This window comes from Bactrocera oleae, chromosome X (assembly GCF_042242935.1).
Source record: "Bactrocera oleae isolate idBacOlea1 chromosome X, idBacOlea1, whole genome shotgun sequence".
Lineage (NCBI taxonomy): Eukaryota > Metazoa > Arthropoda > Insecta > Diptera > Tephritidae > Bactrocera > Bactrocera oleae.
Genome location: NC_091541.1, coordinates 35,253,148 through 35,270,137, shown reverse-complemented (window position 1 = coordinate 35,270,137; position 16,990 = coordinate 35,253,148). Strand labels below are relative to the sequence as shown.

The following is a 16,990-nucleotide window of genomic DNA, read 5'->3' as shown; positions in this document are numbered from 1 at the left end:
TACCGTTAAAATGTTGAGGGAACTCAGTTTCTTTACCATTGATTTTTAAAGCACCTGAGTCTGAAATTTCAGTGAAATCACCGTCACGATCGGTTAATGTAATAAATTTTAGCTTGCCATTGTTAAGGTGTGCGACGACAGTGAAATTATTGTCAACACTGTCTTGAGCCAATATGTACTTGCCAGGAAGCTGGGAAGGAGTAATGCTGACCATCAAATGTGAAGATTTGATGACCACCCGCAATGTGGCCGTGTAGATAAAAATCATTGAAGAAAATCCATGACTTAAGGTATTTTTCGCTAACAATCTTTTCCCAGTTTTTATTTAATAAGAAATTCAAGACACTGAAGCGGAATATACTTGGTAGCTTATCAATAACATCAAATTATTCTGATGTGATACCTAATAGAGAAGTAATTATATTGTCTGAAATGTCAGTTGATCCCACTAAATGAAACGTAGAGCTCTCACCAAGAATATGCAGTTGGTCAAAGAGATCGTTCAATAATTGTAAAGCGTTCTCTACAAGTCTTAACTTTTTCACTTGCTCTTTCAGTTCACTATGCAGTTCATCAAGGGATGATAGTTTCGTTAAATATTAACTGAGTTCCTCAAATACGTCTTTAACTGCATCGGCTGCTGCTTTGACAAGTTCTTCGAAAGATTCAATTAAAGGTTTCAATGAGTCATTAATGGCTTTCCCACAATTTTTCAGTGCTGGTCCATATTGTTCTAAAGCAATCCAAATTTCTTGGACTAATTCAGTGATTAAATTCACTAATTGTACGCGCAAGTCGCCAAGAAGGTTAGAAGTGGTGACCAACAGGTCTTCCCATGCTGGCAACACTGTTTCTCTTAGTGTAGATTCTAATTTTATATAAAATTCTGCAACGGATTTATTATATATAAGTTCTCATAGGATCCAGCAACACTCTTCGACAAATTTCCGGCAATTTTTCAATTTAGCGTACATTTTTTTACTGAAAATATATAAATTTGATATATAGAACAAATTTGAAGAAGGTTTAAAAAAAGCTTACTAGCTTTCGCTGATCTGTTTTAAAGCTGGATGGTTCTCTAATGCATGAGCGATTTCGTTGATGTTCGCTTCATAGTTGCTCTTCAGTTGCGAAAGATCGGCTGTACTATCTTTTAATAATTTCGCTTGTTGGTCGGCAGTTTCGCCTATATATTTGAATTTGTTTTTTATTATCGAACTGTTGCTTCTGTATCCTTTTTGGTCTCGGATTCGACAACATTCTAGGAAAACAAATTGTGTATTAAATTAAAAAAATTGCGTTTAAGAAATATTATAATACCAAAAATGGTTTTATCTCTTCGTTGTTACTGGAATAAGAGGTCTGCAAGAAGTACGGTGCATCAAGCGCAATACGGCCCCTGAACAATTGTTTGTCGGTGCCTTGTAAATTAAGGTTAATTTCTTTGCCAAGTTGTACATCGGCGTTGAGATCAATAAGACCTTTACGTTTAGCAATAAATTTCATTTGCATTGGTTGAAAATCGGTTATGAGCTCGATCGGAGACTGGCTGAAAAGTAGCAATTTACTGTTAGTATTAAAAGCATATTTCTGGTGATTGTAATCGGCAGCGATCTGTAATATGGGCTCATTTAGAATATAAACGGCCAAATCACAGTGATCTTTTGTGGCGTAGACATTCGCTGAGACCTTCATCTCAGGCACCACTATGTAAAGCTGAATTGAATATTTGCAAGTCTACATTAAGTTCGGTATTAATTTCAGTTTCTTTCAAAAGTGACTGTAATCAGTCCCGGTTTTTCCTTAGCCACTATAAACTAAATATAGTGGTTTTCGATTTTCCGTTTGACAAACAAAAATCGGAGAGAGCCCGGATCTCCAGAAAAAAGCCGGAGGGGGCTAGTTGCTCCCAAATAAGAGCAGCGTTTGGAGTGAGCTCGGCAACAAGCATTAAGAGGACAGGAGCGAAGCTTGGTCCAGAATATAAGGCAAGCACTAGTAAAGGGGCAGAAGCTAAAGCTGGCCCACAGAAAGTGGTAGCGCCGGAGGCAGCCAGACCCAAACCCTGTAGCCAAAATACGGCTGAGAAGCAGGAGGAGGGAGGAGATGCCAAAGGGGCTGCTGCTGGAAGTGCATCTGCCAGGGAGTGGCCTGCGTTTAGCATGCAGGACCCGTCAAAGGAGAGACGACGCGCCGCATACTTACTAAGGTTGGTAGAGCTAAAGCCGCCAACGAGAGAGGAACTAACGAAGGAGCTCCAAGCATCGATTGACTGCGCGAGAGTAGTCATACCCAACTTCAAGTTGGAGCCGCCGGTAAAGGCAGCCAAGCGACAGAGGTCAGCTGAAGAGGCAAAGCCGTCAGCCAAGAGGCCGAAGACCAAGGGTGTAACGCCCGCAAAATCATTTGCAGAAGTGGCCCGGGACCGAATTGTCATTGGCGTTCTGAATGAGGGAGATCCCGAAGGAATAAGCCCCAGAGCCCAATGGAAATGGGTGCAGGCTGCGCTGACAAATGTTGTACTAGAAGTGCTAATAAGCAATCCGGGTTCGCCACCGTCATGCACAGATGCCGGCTGGTACCAGGGCCAGATCAAAATGATTGCTTGCGACGACGAGAGATCGGTCACTCTATACAAAACTGCTATAGCCAAGGTGGGAGAGGTATAACCCGGGGCAAAATTGGTAGCAGTGGAAAAAAAGGACATACCATCCAGACCAAGGGCAAGGGTATGGATCTGTTCTTCTTCCGGGTCTGAGCTTGCTGTAACAACGACACAGCAGCAGTAAGCTGGGAAACGGGCACAAGCAGTTACCGGCTGGTGTCGTGGTATATGCCATACGAGCAAGACCTGGTGCCACCTCTGATGGTAAAAGAGGTGGTACGGGATAGTGAGGCATCCAAGTGCATGACGATACTTGGATGCGACTCAAGCGCGCAAATTAGGTCGAATGTACCAGCGGGAACCAAAAAAAACAATTATTTGATTGTTGTGAATGGTTATACTTTATTTTACATTCTCCCCGTGTGATATTACAATTATTCGCTTATATTCTACAATAATGCTTACTTAGCTAAATATGCGATTTGGTAATGCGAATGAATTTGAAAGTTGAGAATACAATTAGGAAATAAGGGTTGCTGACACTTTGTGTTTACGTTGCTAAAAATGCATTTGTAGTCATTCTGACGAAATCGGAATTATTGGTGCAATTGGGTCGTTGGCTCCAACAAACTTGTAGTTTGTCATCATTGCTTATTTTGGTTTTGGAACGTTGCGGTGACGTAACCCGCATCACACAATCTGGGGCAGCACAGATATCAATGACAGAGGTGAGTGTCTCTTTAATTACCTGCTAGTTACTGGTGTGTAATAAGGGAAGCATGCCAACATTTATTACAAGAAACCGACAAGAAGTGCTGGATATCACACTTGTGTCGGAAGAACTAATTGACAGGGTAACCCAATGGAGGGTTCTCGAAGAACATTGCTTTTCGGATCATCGATATATTGAATGTACAATAGAGGAAAGGGCCGATAGAGGCATTAACTTTAGGAATCATAGGAAAACGAACTGGCAGGTGCACATGCAAGAGCTGGAAAAACGTATCCCTATGATTCTACCGTTTCAGCCCAATAGCAAGGAGGATCTAGATATCCTCGTTAATCGACTCACGGAATCGTGCCGGCAGCATTAGAAGTGGCTTGTCCAATAACACGAAGTAGGGGTAGAATAAGGCTCCTTGGTGGTCTCTAGAACTTAAAAAGATACAGAAAGAATGCGGAAAGCAGTTCAATTTAGCTAAGCAATCCCAAGGCGAGTCAGACTGGTTATATTATTACAACCTCCTTAGGTCATACAAAAAGGAAGTTAGGAGACCAAAAAGAAATTCATGGAAATCTTTTTGTAATGATATCGAGAACACTGCGGAAGCGTCTCGACTTAGGAGAATAATGGCACAATCGGTGCACAGTATCAGTTATCTTCAGAAGCCAGAGCGAAGTTGGACGGTATCCAGTGAAGAGTCCCTGGGGCTACTAATGGATACCTACTTCTCAGGCAGCTCTAAAAGCTATACTGCTGAATATACTCAAGACAGTGGAGCAGAAATGGACTCCACTCTTATAAACATAGTGTCAGAAAGCAACGTACGCTGGGCAATAAATAGTTTTAAGCCCTTTAAGTCGCCGGGATCAGACGGTCTATTTCCGGCTCAATTGCAGCAGTCACAGAATTACATAATGAATTGGCTAATTGCCATTCTTAAGGGGGCGCTGCAATTAAACTATATACCTTCGCTTTGGAGGGAAGTCAAGGTAATATACATACCAAAGGCAGGCAAAAGCTTGCATACAAGCCAAAGGACTTCAGGCCAATTCGCCTCTCCTCATTCCTTCTAAAAACGCTGGAAAGACTAATAGAATTACATATAAGAAACAAACTGAAACCAGAAAAGTTGGCTAGTTCGCAGCATGCGTATTCTAAAGGAAAATCCACAGAAACAGCACTAAGCTCTGATAGAGAGATAGAAAAGAAGGGGGTACGTGTTGTGCGCTACGCTGACGATGTGGCAGTATCGGTCAGAGGCAAATTCCCGAATACTCTCGCAAACCTTATGCAAACGATCTTGGACGATATAAATCGTTGGGCAGTAGCGTGCGGATTAAACTAAAATGCTGGTAAGAACGAGCTAGCATTTTTCACCAGAAAACATAATGCTCCAGAAGTTACGGCGCCATTAATAAATGGTTGCAGACTAACAATTGGAGATAAGGCAAGCTATTAACCTGGGACTAATCTTAGACAGGAAGCTTTCATGGAAACAAAACTTGGATGCTAGCAGCCACAGCACTCTACACCTTGGCCCCAAATGGCGGCTAACGCCTCGGGTAACTTATTGGCTCTATACAGCAGTTGTCAGACCAATCATGACATACGGTATATTGGTATGGTGGCCAATAATGGAAAAGAAATACGCGGTAAAGCGTAAGGAAAGTATACAAAGATACAGTATATGCATTAGTGGAGATCTTAGAACAACGCCAAGCCAGGCTCTAAATGTCATTCTACATTTACTACCAACAGACCTGTTCTGTAAGCAAGTGGCAGCAAAGTCAGCTCTTAGACTGAGGGAATCCTCCCAACTAGTCGCATGCAACAAGATACATTCTAGGATACTCAGTATATTCCCGTTCCTACCCCAATCCACGGATTTCCGCAATCCAATAGAACTGAAACTAAATTCGGTCCACAATATTGCCTTCCCCACAAGAGAGGAGTGGAGAAGGGACGAGGCGGACAGGAATACAGGAATTAGCATCTACAGGGATGGATCCAAACTGGATAATCGAGTGGGAAGTGGTGTCTTTTGCGTAACATTAGACACCAACATCGCCTTCCGTTTACCAGACCACTGCAGTGTCTTCCAGGTGGAGATCACAGCAATTAAAGAAAGCCTTGTTGTATTGACAAAAAGTGTGCTCACAACAAGGAGCATTTATAAAAATACGGATAGCCAAGCGGCCTTGAAATCACTCAAGTCTCCAATGGTCTCATCCAAGCTAGTGAAAGAATGTCTTGACCTATTAGAGGATCTGAAATCCTACTTCAAAATAAACCTTCAATGGGCTCCAGGACATAGTGATATCCCTGGTAACTGCGAAGGAAATGACCCCTGAAAAAGAGGGTATTTTTATGCCTCTGGCAACTTGCAAACACTTAATCAGCGAACATGCTATAAATATAGCAGAGTCTCTTTGGATACAATCAATAACCTGCTCAACCAGCAGACTAACGTTTCAGGAATGGAGCATGAGTCGCACAAACCTTCTACTAAAATTTAAAAGCAATGATATAAGAACTCTGATAGGAGTACTAACAGGTCACTGTCTAAATGGTAGACATGCCAGTAGGCTAGGTGTACCATACAACGACTATTGTAGAAGCTGTCAAGAAGTAAAAGAAGAGGGGACTGTAAAGCATCTTCTATGCGAATGTAAAGCTCTATACAGGAAAAAAATCGCAACTATCGGTCGTGGATTCCTTGACGACGTATCAGAAGTTGCTAATGTAAAGTTATTTGTACTGATGAACTTCATCAGGAGCACAGGTTGGTTCAGAGAGGAGACGATAGAGTGAGGGAACATTAGTCCCGGTGGTATCACAATGGGCCTCCTATAGTCGTAGGTGCGTCGTTAGACAGCCACTCAACCTACCTACCCACCTACATTCCTTGATTTCCTAAGTTTGAATTAGAAAATTTAAGATATGGACAGAATATACTTTTTCCTCTTATTTTATTGGTGTATCTTACTATTAGTTTATAGGTTAAGATTCAAGTCGTGGTATCAATACAATTTGTAAAATGTTTTACTTTCATCGTGGTTTCGTAAAGTCACAAAATTTTTGTTAACTAATTGTTTATTTTTCTTACCGACTAGTTTCTCTTTTGGAATGTGTTCCACAGATTGGTCATTAACTGGACCGATCAGGTGTAACAAAGCCCTATTTAAATTTGTGGCTGCATCTGTTAAGTGAACTCGTACCAATTTGAACTAAAAATTAAGACGAAAAAAATTGACGAAGTCCAAAGTACTGCTACGGACCCCAACAATACTCTTTGCAGATCCAGCACGAAATGGATAATTGAGTGCTAATCTGAACGCCTTTTCGTCTGATTGTGGTACGATACTTCTGAAGTCTGATTCAATGCGCTTGAATATTTCGACAACCTTCGGATCCGCCACCTCCTGTGAGACGCAGTGTAAGCAAATGTTCTTTGGGCAATTAAGTCGAACATTGTCTAAATTGCCTTGATAATTAATTTTTCCACCGTCACTAGTTAACACAGCTGGATAAAGTTGAGACTCATTATAAGCAATTACTCCTATTTGCACATTAGTGAAACCACGTGTTTTTAGCGAGTCACGTACCTCCAATATTGCAGGCGCAACCAAGTTGCGAAGCACAGTCAAATTAATGTCAAGATCGACAACAAAAACAAGATCGGCCTTACTGTTTGGTATTTTAACAGTGAACTCCTGGCCTAATTCAAGTTGTTCAGCAGCACCAGCGCATTTCAAGCAACGAGATGGTAACTGAGTTGGAATCTCTTTTAATTTCAAGGTCAAATAAAAAAAATAGCCTGTCGTTAAGGGAGACTCTAAACTAAAAATACCCGAGCAAATTTCTGAACGAGCGATTGCATGTGCCGGTTTTTGCAGTTATCGGTACGCACTTTCCGATTCCACGCGTTTAAGCTTGCCATATTTAAGGTGTGCGACGACAGTAAAATTATTGTCAACACTGTCTTGAGCCAATATGTACTTGCAGCTTCCTGTAAATGAGTAATGCTGACCATCAAATGTGAAGATTTTATGACCATCCGCAATGTGGCCGTAACTGGACCGATCAGGTGTAACAAAGCCCTATTGAAATTTGTGGCTGCATCGGTTAAGTGAGCTCGTACCAATTTGAACTAAAAATTAAAACGAAACAATTTATTTATTGTCGTATTTTTTATGTTTAAATTTTTATATAAGTTCTTACCAAATTGACGAAGTCCAAAGTACTGCTACGGACCCCAACAATACTCATTGCAGATCCGGCACGGAATGGATAATTGAGTGCTAATCTGAACGCCTTTTCGTCTGATTGTGGTACGTTACTTCTGAAGAGTGATTCAATGCCCTTGAATATTTCGACAACCTTCGGATCCGCCACCTCCTGTGAGACGCAGTGTAAGCAAATGTTCTTTGGTCCATTAAAAAATTAATGTCAAGGTCGACAACAAAAATAATATCGGCCTTACTGTTTGGTATTTTAACAGTGAACTCCTGGCCTAATTCACGTTGTCAAGTAGCACCAGCGCATTTCAAGCAACGAGATGGTAACTGACTTGAAATCTCTTTTAGTTTCAAGGCTGAGCCATAAGCAGTAGCTATTAGACATGCTGCGGATTCTTTTCCCTTTTCGGAAGCCTCAGTGACAGCGGCATCACACCTCGCGCGATATGGTGCGGGATTTTCAAAGATATAGCCTGTCGGTAAGGGAGACTCTAAACTAAATATCTCCGAGCAAATTTCTGAACGAGCGATTGCATGTGCCGGTTTTGCTGTTATCGGTGTACCATCTACTTCAATTAAGTCGTCGTATGGCTCTGCATTTCCATTCCCTAGGAGACCACGCGTTTTGCTTATGCATCTACTTTAACATTGCAAATTTTCAAATCCTGATGCCATATTCCGAATTTAACCAGATGGTGTAGAATAAACACCAAGCATGAATACCGTTAAAATGTTGAGGGAACTCAGTTTCTTTACCATTGATTTTTAAAGCACCTCAATCTGAAATTTCAGTGAAATCATCGTCACGATCGGTTAATGTAATAAATTTTAGCTTGCCATTGTTAAGGTGTGCGACGACAGTGAAATTATTGTCAACACTGTCTTGAGCCAATATGTACTTGCCAGGAAGCTGGGAAGGAGTAATGCTGACCATCAAATGTGAAGATTTGATGACCATCCGCAATGTGGCCGTGTAGATAAAAATCATTGAATAAAATCCATTACTTAAGGTATTTTTCGCTAACAATCTTTTCCCAGTTTTCATTTAATAAGAAATTCAAGACACTGAAGCGGAATATACTTGGTAGCTTATCAATAACATCAAATTATTCTGATGTGATACCTAATAGAGAAGTAATTATATTGTCTGAAATGTCAGTTGATCCCACTAAATGAAACGTAGAGCTCTCACCAAGAATATGCAGTTGGTCAAAGAGATCGTTCAATAATTGTAAAGCGTTCTCTACAAGTCTTAACTTTTTCACTTGCTCTTTCAGTTCACTATGCAGTTCATCAAGGGATGATAGTTTCGTTAAATATTAACTGAGTTCCTCAAATACGTCTTTAACTGCATCGGCTGCTGCTTTGACAAGTTCTTCGAAAGATTCAATTAAAGGTTTCAATGAGTCATTAATGGCTTTCCCACAATTTTTCAGTGCTGGTCCATATTGTTCTAAAGCAATCCAAATTTCTTGGACTAATTCAGTGATTAAATTTACTAATTGTACGCGCAAGTCGCCAAGAAGGTTAGAAGTGGTGACCAACAGGTCTTCCCATGCTGGCAACACTGTTTCTCTTAGTGTAGATTCTAATTTTATATAAAATTCTGCAACGGATTTATTATATATAAGTTCTCATAGGATCCAGCAACACTCTTCGACAAATTTCCGGCAATTTTTCAATTTAGCGTACATTTTTTTACTGAAAATATATAAATTTGATATATAGAACAAATTTGAAGAAGGTTTAAAAAAAGCTTACTAGCTTTCGCTGATCTGTTTTAAAGCTGGATGGTTCTCTAATGCATGAGCGATTTCGTTGATGTTCGCTTCATAGTTGCTCTTCAGTTGCGAAAGATCGGCTGTACTATCTTTTAATAATTTCGCTTGTTGGTCGGCAGTTTCGCCTATATATTTGAATTTGTTTTTTATTATCGAACTGTTGCTTCTGTATCCTTTTTGGTCTCGGATTCGACAACATTCTAGGAAAACAAATTGTGTATTAAATTAAAAAAATTGCGTTTAAGAAATATTATAATACCAAAAATGGTTTTATCTCTTCGTTGTTACTGTAATAAGAGGTCTGCAAGAAGTACGGTGCATCAAGCGCAATACGGCCCCTGAACAATTGTTTGTCGGTGCCTTGTAAATTAAGGTTAATTTCTTTGCCAAGTTGTACATCGGCGTTGAGATCAATAAGACCTTTACGTTTAGCAATAAATTTCATTTGCATTGGTTGAAAATCGGTTATGAGCTCGATCGGAGACTGGCTGAAAAGTAGCAATTTACTGTTAGTATTAAAAGCATATTTCTGGTGATTGTAATCGGCAGCGATCTGTAATATGGGCTCATTTAGAATATAAACGGCCAAATCACAGTGATCTTTTGTGGCGTAGACATTCGCTGAGACCTTCATCTCAGGCACCACTATGTAAAGCTGAATTGAATATTTGCAAGTCTACATTAAGTTCGGTATTAATTTCAGTTTCTTTCAAAAGTGACTGTAATCAGTCCCGGTTTTTCCTTAGCCACTATAAACTAAATATAGTGGTTTTCGATTTTCCGTTTGACAAACAAAAATCGGAGAGAGCCCGGATCTCCAGAAAAAAGCCGGAGGGGGCTAGTTGCTCCCAAATAAGAGCAGCGTTTGGAGTGAGCTCGGCAACAAGCATTAAGAGGACAGGAGCGAAGCTTGGTCCAGAATATAAGGCAAGCACTAGTAAAGGGGCAGAAGCTAAAGCTGGCCCACAGAAAGTGGTAACGCCGGAGGCAGCCAGACCCAAACCCTGTAGCCAAAATACGGCTGAGAAGCAGGGGGAGGGAGGAGATGCCAAAGGGGCTGCTGCTGGAAGTGCATCTGCCAGGGAGTGGCCTGCGTTTAGCATGCAGGACCCGTCAAAGGCAAAGTATGCGGAGAGACGACGCGCCGCATACTTACTAAGGTTGGTAGAGCTAAAGCCGCCAACGAGAGAGGAACTAACGAAGGAGCTCCAAGCATCGATTGACTGCGCGAGAGTAGTCATACCCAACTTCAAGTTGGAGCCGCCGGTAAAGGCAGCCAAGCGACAGAGGTCAGCTGAAGAGGCAAAGCCGTCAGCCAAGAGGCCGAAGACCAAGGGTGTAACGCCCGCAAAATCATTTGCAGAAGTGGCCCCGGACCGAATTGTCATTGGCGTTCTGAATGAGGGAGATCCCGAAGGAATAAGCCCCAGAGCCCAATGGAAATGGGTGCAGGCTGCGCTGACAAATGTTGTACTAGAAGTGCTAATAAGCAATCCGGGTTCGCCACCGTCATGCACAGATGCCGGCTGGTACCAGGGCCAGATCAAAATGATTGCTTGCGACGACGAGAGATCGGTCACTCTATACAAAACTGCTATAGCCAAGGTGGGAGAGGTATAACCCGGGGCAAAATTGGTAGCAGTGGAAAAAAAGGACATACCATCCAGACCAAGGGCAAGGGTATGGATCTGTTCTTCTTCCGGGTCTGAGCTTGCTGTAACAACGACACAGCAGCAGTAAGCTGGGAAACGGGCACAAGCAGTTACCGGCTGGTGTCGTGGTATATGCCATACGAGCAAGACCTGGTGCCACCTCTGATGGTAAAAGAGGTGGTACGGGATAGTGAGGCATCCAAGTGCATGACGATACTTGGATGCGACTCAAGCGCGCAAATTAGGTCGAATGTACCAGCGGGAACCAAAAAAAAACAATTATTTGATTGTTGTGAATGGTTATACTTTATTTTACATTCTCCCCGTGTGATATTACAATTATTCGCTTATATTCTACAATAATGCTTACTTAGCTAAATATGCGATTTGGTAATGCGAATGAATTTGAAAGTTGAGAATACAATTAGGAAATAAGGGTTGCTGACACTTTGTGTTTACGTTGCTAAAAATGCATTTGTAGTCATTCTGACGAAATCGGAATTATTGGTGCAATTGGGTCGTTGGCTCCAACAAACTTGTAGTTTGTCATCATTGCTTATTTTGGTTTTGGAACGTTGCGGTGACGTAACCCACATCACACAATCTGGGGCAGCACAGATATCAATGACAGAGGTGAGTGTCTCTTTAATTACCTGCTAGTTACTGGTGTGTAATAAGGGAAGCATGCCAACATTTATTACAAGAAACCGACAAGAAGTGCTGGATATCACACTTGTGTCGGAAGAACTAATTGACAGGGTAACCCAATGGAGGGTTCTCGAAGAACATTGCTTTTCGGATCATCTATATATTGAATGTACAATAGAGGAAAGGGCCGATAGAGGCATTAACTTTAGGAATCATAGGAAAACGAACTGGCAGGTGCACATGCAAGAGCTGGAAAAACGTATCCCTATGATTCTACCGTTTCAGCCCAATAGCAAGGAGGATCTAGATATCCTCGTTAATCGACTCACGGAATCGTGCCGGCAGCATTAGAAGTGGCTTGTCCAATAACACGAAGTAGGGGTAGAATAAGGCTCCTTGGTGGTCTCTAGAACTTAAAAAGATACAGAAAGAATGCGGAAAGCAGTTCAATTTAGCTAAGCAATCCCAAGGCGAGTCAGACTGGTTATATTATTACAACCTCCTTAGGTCATACAAAAAGGAAGTTAGGAGACCAAAAAGAAATTCATGGAAATCTTTTTGTAATGATATCGAGAACACGGCGGAAGCGTCTCGACTTAGGAGAATAATGGCACAATCGGTGCACAGTATCAGTTATCTTCAGAAGCCAGAGCGAAGTTGGACGGTATCCAGTGAAGAGTCCCTGGGGCTACTAATGGATACCTACTTCTCAGGCAGCTCTAAAAGCTATACTGCTGAATATACTCAAGACAGTGGAGCAGAAATGGACTCCACTCTTATAAACATAGTGTCAGAAAGCAACGTACGCTGGGCAATAAATAGTTTTAAGCCCTTTAAGTCGCCGGGATCAGACGGTCTATTTCCGGCTCAATTGCAGCAGTCACAGAATTACATAATGAATTGGCTAATTGCCATTCTTAAGGGGGCGCTGCAATTAAACTATATACCTTCGCTTTGGAGGGAAGTCAAGGTAATATACATACCAAAGGCAGGCAAAAGCTTGCATACAAGCCAAAGGACTTCAGGCCAATTCGCCTCTCCTCATTCCTTCTAAAAACGCTGGAAAGACTAATAGAATTACATATAAGAAACAAACTGAAACCAGAAAAGTTGGCTAGTTCGCAGCATGCGTATTCTAAAGGAAAATCCACAGAAACAGCACTAAGCTCTGATAGAGAGATAGAAAAGAAGGGGGTACGTGTTGTGCGCTACGCTGACGATGTGGCAGTATCGGTCAGAGGCAAATTCCCGAATACTCTCGCAAACCTTATGCAAACGATCTTGGACGATATAAATCGTTGGGCAGTAGCGTGCGGATTAAACTAAAATGCTGGTAAGAACGAGCTAGCATTTTTCACCAGAAAACATAATGCTCCAGAAGTTACGGCGCCATTAATAAATGGTTGCAGACTAACAATTGGAGATAAGGCAAGCTATTAACCTGGGACTAATCTTAGACAGGAAGCTTTCATGGAAACAAAACTTGGATGCTAGCAGCCACAGCACTCTACACCTTGGCCCCAAATGGCGGCTAACGCCTCGGGTAACTTATTGGCTCTATACAGCAGTTGTCAGACCAATCATGACATACGGTATATTGGTATGGTGGCCAATAATGGAAAAGAAATACGCGGTAAAGCGTAAGGAAAGTATACAAAGATACAGTATATGCATTAGTGGAGATCTTAGAACAACGCCAAGCCAGGCTCTAAATGTCATTCTACATTTACTACCAACAGACCTGTTCTGTAAGCAAGTGGCAGCAAAGTCAGCTCTTAGACTGAGGGAATCCTCCCAACTAGTCGCATGCAACAAGATACATTCTAGGATACTCAGTATATTCCCGTTCCTACCCCAATCCACGGATTTCCGCAATCCAATAGAACTGAAACTAAATTCGGTCCACAATATTGCCTTCCCCACAAGAGAGGAGTGGAGAAGGGACGAGGCGGACAGGAATACAGGAATTAGCATCTACAGGGATGGATCCAAACTGGATAATCGAGTGGGAAGTGGTGTCTTTTGCGTAACATTAGACACCAACATCGCCTTCCGTTTACCAGACCACTGCAGTGTCTTCCAGGTGGAGATCACAGCAATTAAAGAAAGCCTTGTTGTATTGACAAAAAGTGTGCTCACAACAATGAGCATTTATAAAAATACGGATAGCCAAGCGGCCTTGAAATCACTCAAGTCTCCAATGGTCTCATCCAAGCTAGTGAAAGAATGTCTTGACCTATTAGAGGATCTGAAATCCTACTTCAAAATAAACCTTCAATGGGCTCCAGGACATAGTGATATCCCTGGTAACTGCGAAGCAAATGACCCCTGAAAAAGAGGGTATTTTTATGCCTCTGGCAACTTGCAAACACTTAATCAGCGAACATGCTATAAATATAGCAGAGTCTCTTTGGATACAATCAATAACCTGCTCAACCAGCAGACTAACGTTTCAGGAATGGAGCATGAGTCGCACAAACCTTCTACTAAAATTTAAAAGCAATGATATAAGAACTCTGATAGGAGTACTAACAGGTCACTGTCTAAATGGTAGACATGCCAGTAGGCTAGGTGTACCATACAACGACTATTGTAGAAGCTGTCAAGAAGTAAAAGAAGAGGGGACTGTAAAGCATCTTCTATGCGAATGTAAAGCTCTATACAGGAAAAAAATCGCAACTATCGGTCGTGGATTCCTTGACGACGTATCAGAAGTTGCTAATGTAAAGTTATTTGTACTGATGAACTTCATCAGGAGCACAGGTTGGTTCAGAGAGGAGACGATAGAGTGAGGGAACATTAGTCCCGGTGGTATCACAATGGGCCTCCTATAGTCGTAGGTGCGTCGTTAGACAGCCACTCAACCTACCTACCCACCTACATTCCTTGATTTCCTAAGTTTGAATTAGAAAATTTAAGATATGGACAGAATATACTTTTTCCTCTTATTTTATTGGTGTATCTTACTATTAGTTTATAGGTTAAGATTCAAGTCGTGGTATCAATACAATTTGTAAAATGTTTTACTTTCATCGTGGTTTCGTAAAGTCACAAAATTTTTGTTAACTAATTGTTTATTTTTCTTACCGACTAGTTTCTCTTTTGGAATGTGTTCCACAGATTGGTCATTAACTGGACCGATCAGGTGTAACAAAGCCCTATTTAAATTTGTGGCTGCATCTGTTAAGTGAACTCGTACCAATTTGAACTAAAAATTAAGACGAAAAAAATTGACGAAGTCCAAAGTACTGCTACGGACCCCAACAATACTCTTTGCAGATCCAGCACGAAATGGATAATTGAGTGCTAATCTGAACGCCTTTTCGTCTGATTGTGGTACGATACTTCTGAAGTCTGATTCAATGCGCTTGAATATTTCGACAACCTTCGGATCCGCCACCTCCTGTGAGACGCAGTGTAAGCAAATGTTCTTTGGGCAATTAAGTCGAACATTGTCTAAATTGCCTTGATAATTAATTTTTCCACCGTCACTAGTTAACACAGCTGGATAAAGTTGAGACTCATTATAAGCAATTACTCCTATTTGCACATTAGTGAAACCACGTGTTTTAGCGAGTCACGTACCTCCAATATTGCAGGCGCAACCAAGTTGCGAAGCACAGTCAAATTAATGTCAAGATCGACAACAAAAACAAGATCGGCCTTACTGTTTGGTATTTTAACAGTGAACTCCTGGCCTAATTCAAGTTGTTCAGCAGCACCAGCGCATTTCAAGCAACGAGATGGTAACTGAGTTGGAATCTCTTTTAATTTCAAGGTCAAATAAAAAAAATAGCCTGTCGTTAAGGGAGACTCTAAACTAAAAATACCCGAGCAAATTTCTGAACGAGCGATTGCATGTGCCGGTTTTTGCAGTTATCGGTACGCACTTTCCGATTCCACGCGTTTTGCTTAGGTAGAATTCTTATACTTTAACATGAATAAACACCAAGTATGAATACCGTTAAAATGTTGAGGGAACTCAGTTTCTTTACCATTGACTTTTAAAGCACCTGCGTCTGAAATTTCAGCGTAATCACCGTCACGATCGGTTTATGTAATAAATTTAAGCTTGCCATTGTTAAGGTGTGCGACGACAGTAAAATTATTGTCAACACTGTCTTGAGCCAATATGTACTTGCAGCTTCCTGTAAATGAGTAATGCTGACCATCAAATGTGAAGATTTTATGACCATCCGCAATGTGGCCGTAACTGGACCGATCAGGTGTAACAAAGCCCTATTGAAATTTGTGGCTGCATCGGTTAAGTGAGCTCGTACCAATTTGAACTAAAAATTAAAACGAAACAATTTATTTATTGTCGTATTTTTTATCTTTAAATTTTTATATAAGTTCTTACCAAATTGACGAAGTCCAAAGTACTGCTACGGACCCCAACAATACTCATTGCAGATCCGGCACGGAATGGATAATTGAGTGCTAATCTGAACGCCTTTTCGTCTGATTGTGGTACGTTACTTCTGAAGAGTGATTCAATGCCCTTGAATATTTCGACAACCTTCGGATTCGCCACCTCCTGTGAGACGCAGTGTAAGCAAATGTTCTTTGGTCCATTAAAAAATTAATGTCAAGGTCGACAACAAAAATAATATCGGCCTTACTGTTTGGTATTTTAACAGTGAACTCCTGGCCTAATTCACGTTGTCAAGTAGCACCAGCGCATTTCAAGCAACGGGATGGTAACTGACTTGAAATCTCTTTTAGTTTCAAGGCTGAGCCATAAGCAGTAGCTATTAGACATGCTGCGGATTCTTTTCCCTTTTCGGAAGCCTCAGTGACAGCGGCATCACACCTCGCGCGATATGGTGCGGGATTTTCAAAGATATAGCCTGTCGGTAAGGGAGACTCTAAACTAAATATCTCCGAGCAAATTTCTGAACGAGCGATTGCATGTGCCGGTTTTGCTGTTATCGGTGTACCATCTACTTCAATTAAGTCGTCGTATGGCTCTGCATTTCCATTCCCTAGGAGACCACGCGTTTTGCTTATGCATCTACTTTAACATTGCAAATTTTCAAATCCTGATGCCATATTCCGAATTTAACCAGATGGTGTAGAATAAACACCAAGCATGAATACCGTTAAAATGTTGAGGGAACTCAGTTTCTTTACCATTGATTTTTAAAGCACCTCAATCTGAAATTTCAGTGAAATCATCGTCACGATCGGTTAATGTAATAAATTTTAGCTTGCCATTGTTAAGGTGTGCGACGACAGTGAAATTATTGTCAACACTGTCTTGAGCCAATATGTACTTGCCAGGAAGCTGGGAAGGAGTAATGCTGACCATCAAATGTGAAGATTTGATGACCATCCGCAAT

At 41.3% G+C, this 16,990-nt stretch overlaps 1 long non-coding RNA gene across 5 annotated transcripts; it reads right to left on the bottom strand.

Moving 5' to 3' along the window:
- Positions 1-285: 285 nt before the first annotated feature.
- Positions 286-16,805, bottom strand: LOC118682189 (uncharacterized). Of its 5 annotated transcripts, none has more exons than XR_011397309.1 (10): positions 16,009-16,805; positions 14,736-15,937; positions 9,608-9,836; positions 9,329-9,548; positions 7,551-9,268; positions 6,436-7,479; positions 1,321-1,549; positions 1,042-1,261; positions 473-981; positions 286-403 (listed from the first exon to the last, which is right to left on the bottom strand). It is a non-coding gene; the product is annotated as an uncharacterized lncRNA (long non-coding RNA). The 5 variants fall into 5 exon arrangements; XR_011397308.1 differs by having other exon boundaries at positions 286-981; positions 7,551-8,690; positions 8,760-9,268; XR_011397310.1 differs by having other exon boundaries at positions 286-981; positions 16,009-16,185; positions 16,271-16,805.
- Between the last annotated feature and the right edge of the window lie 185 nt (positions 16,806-16,990).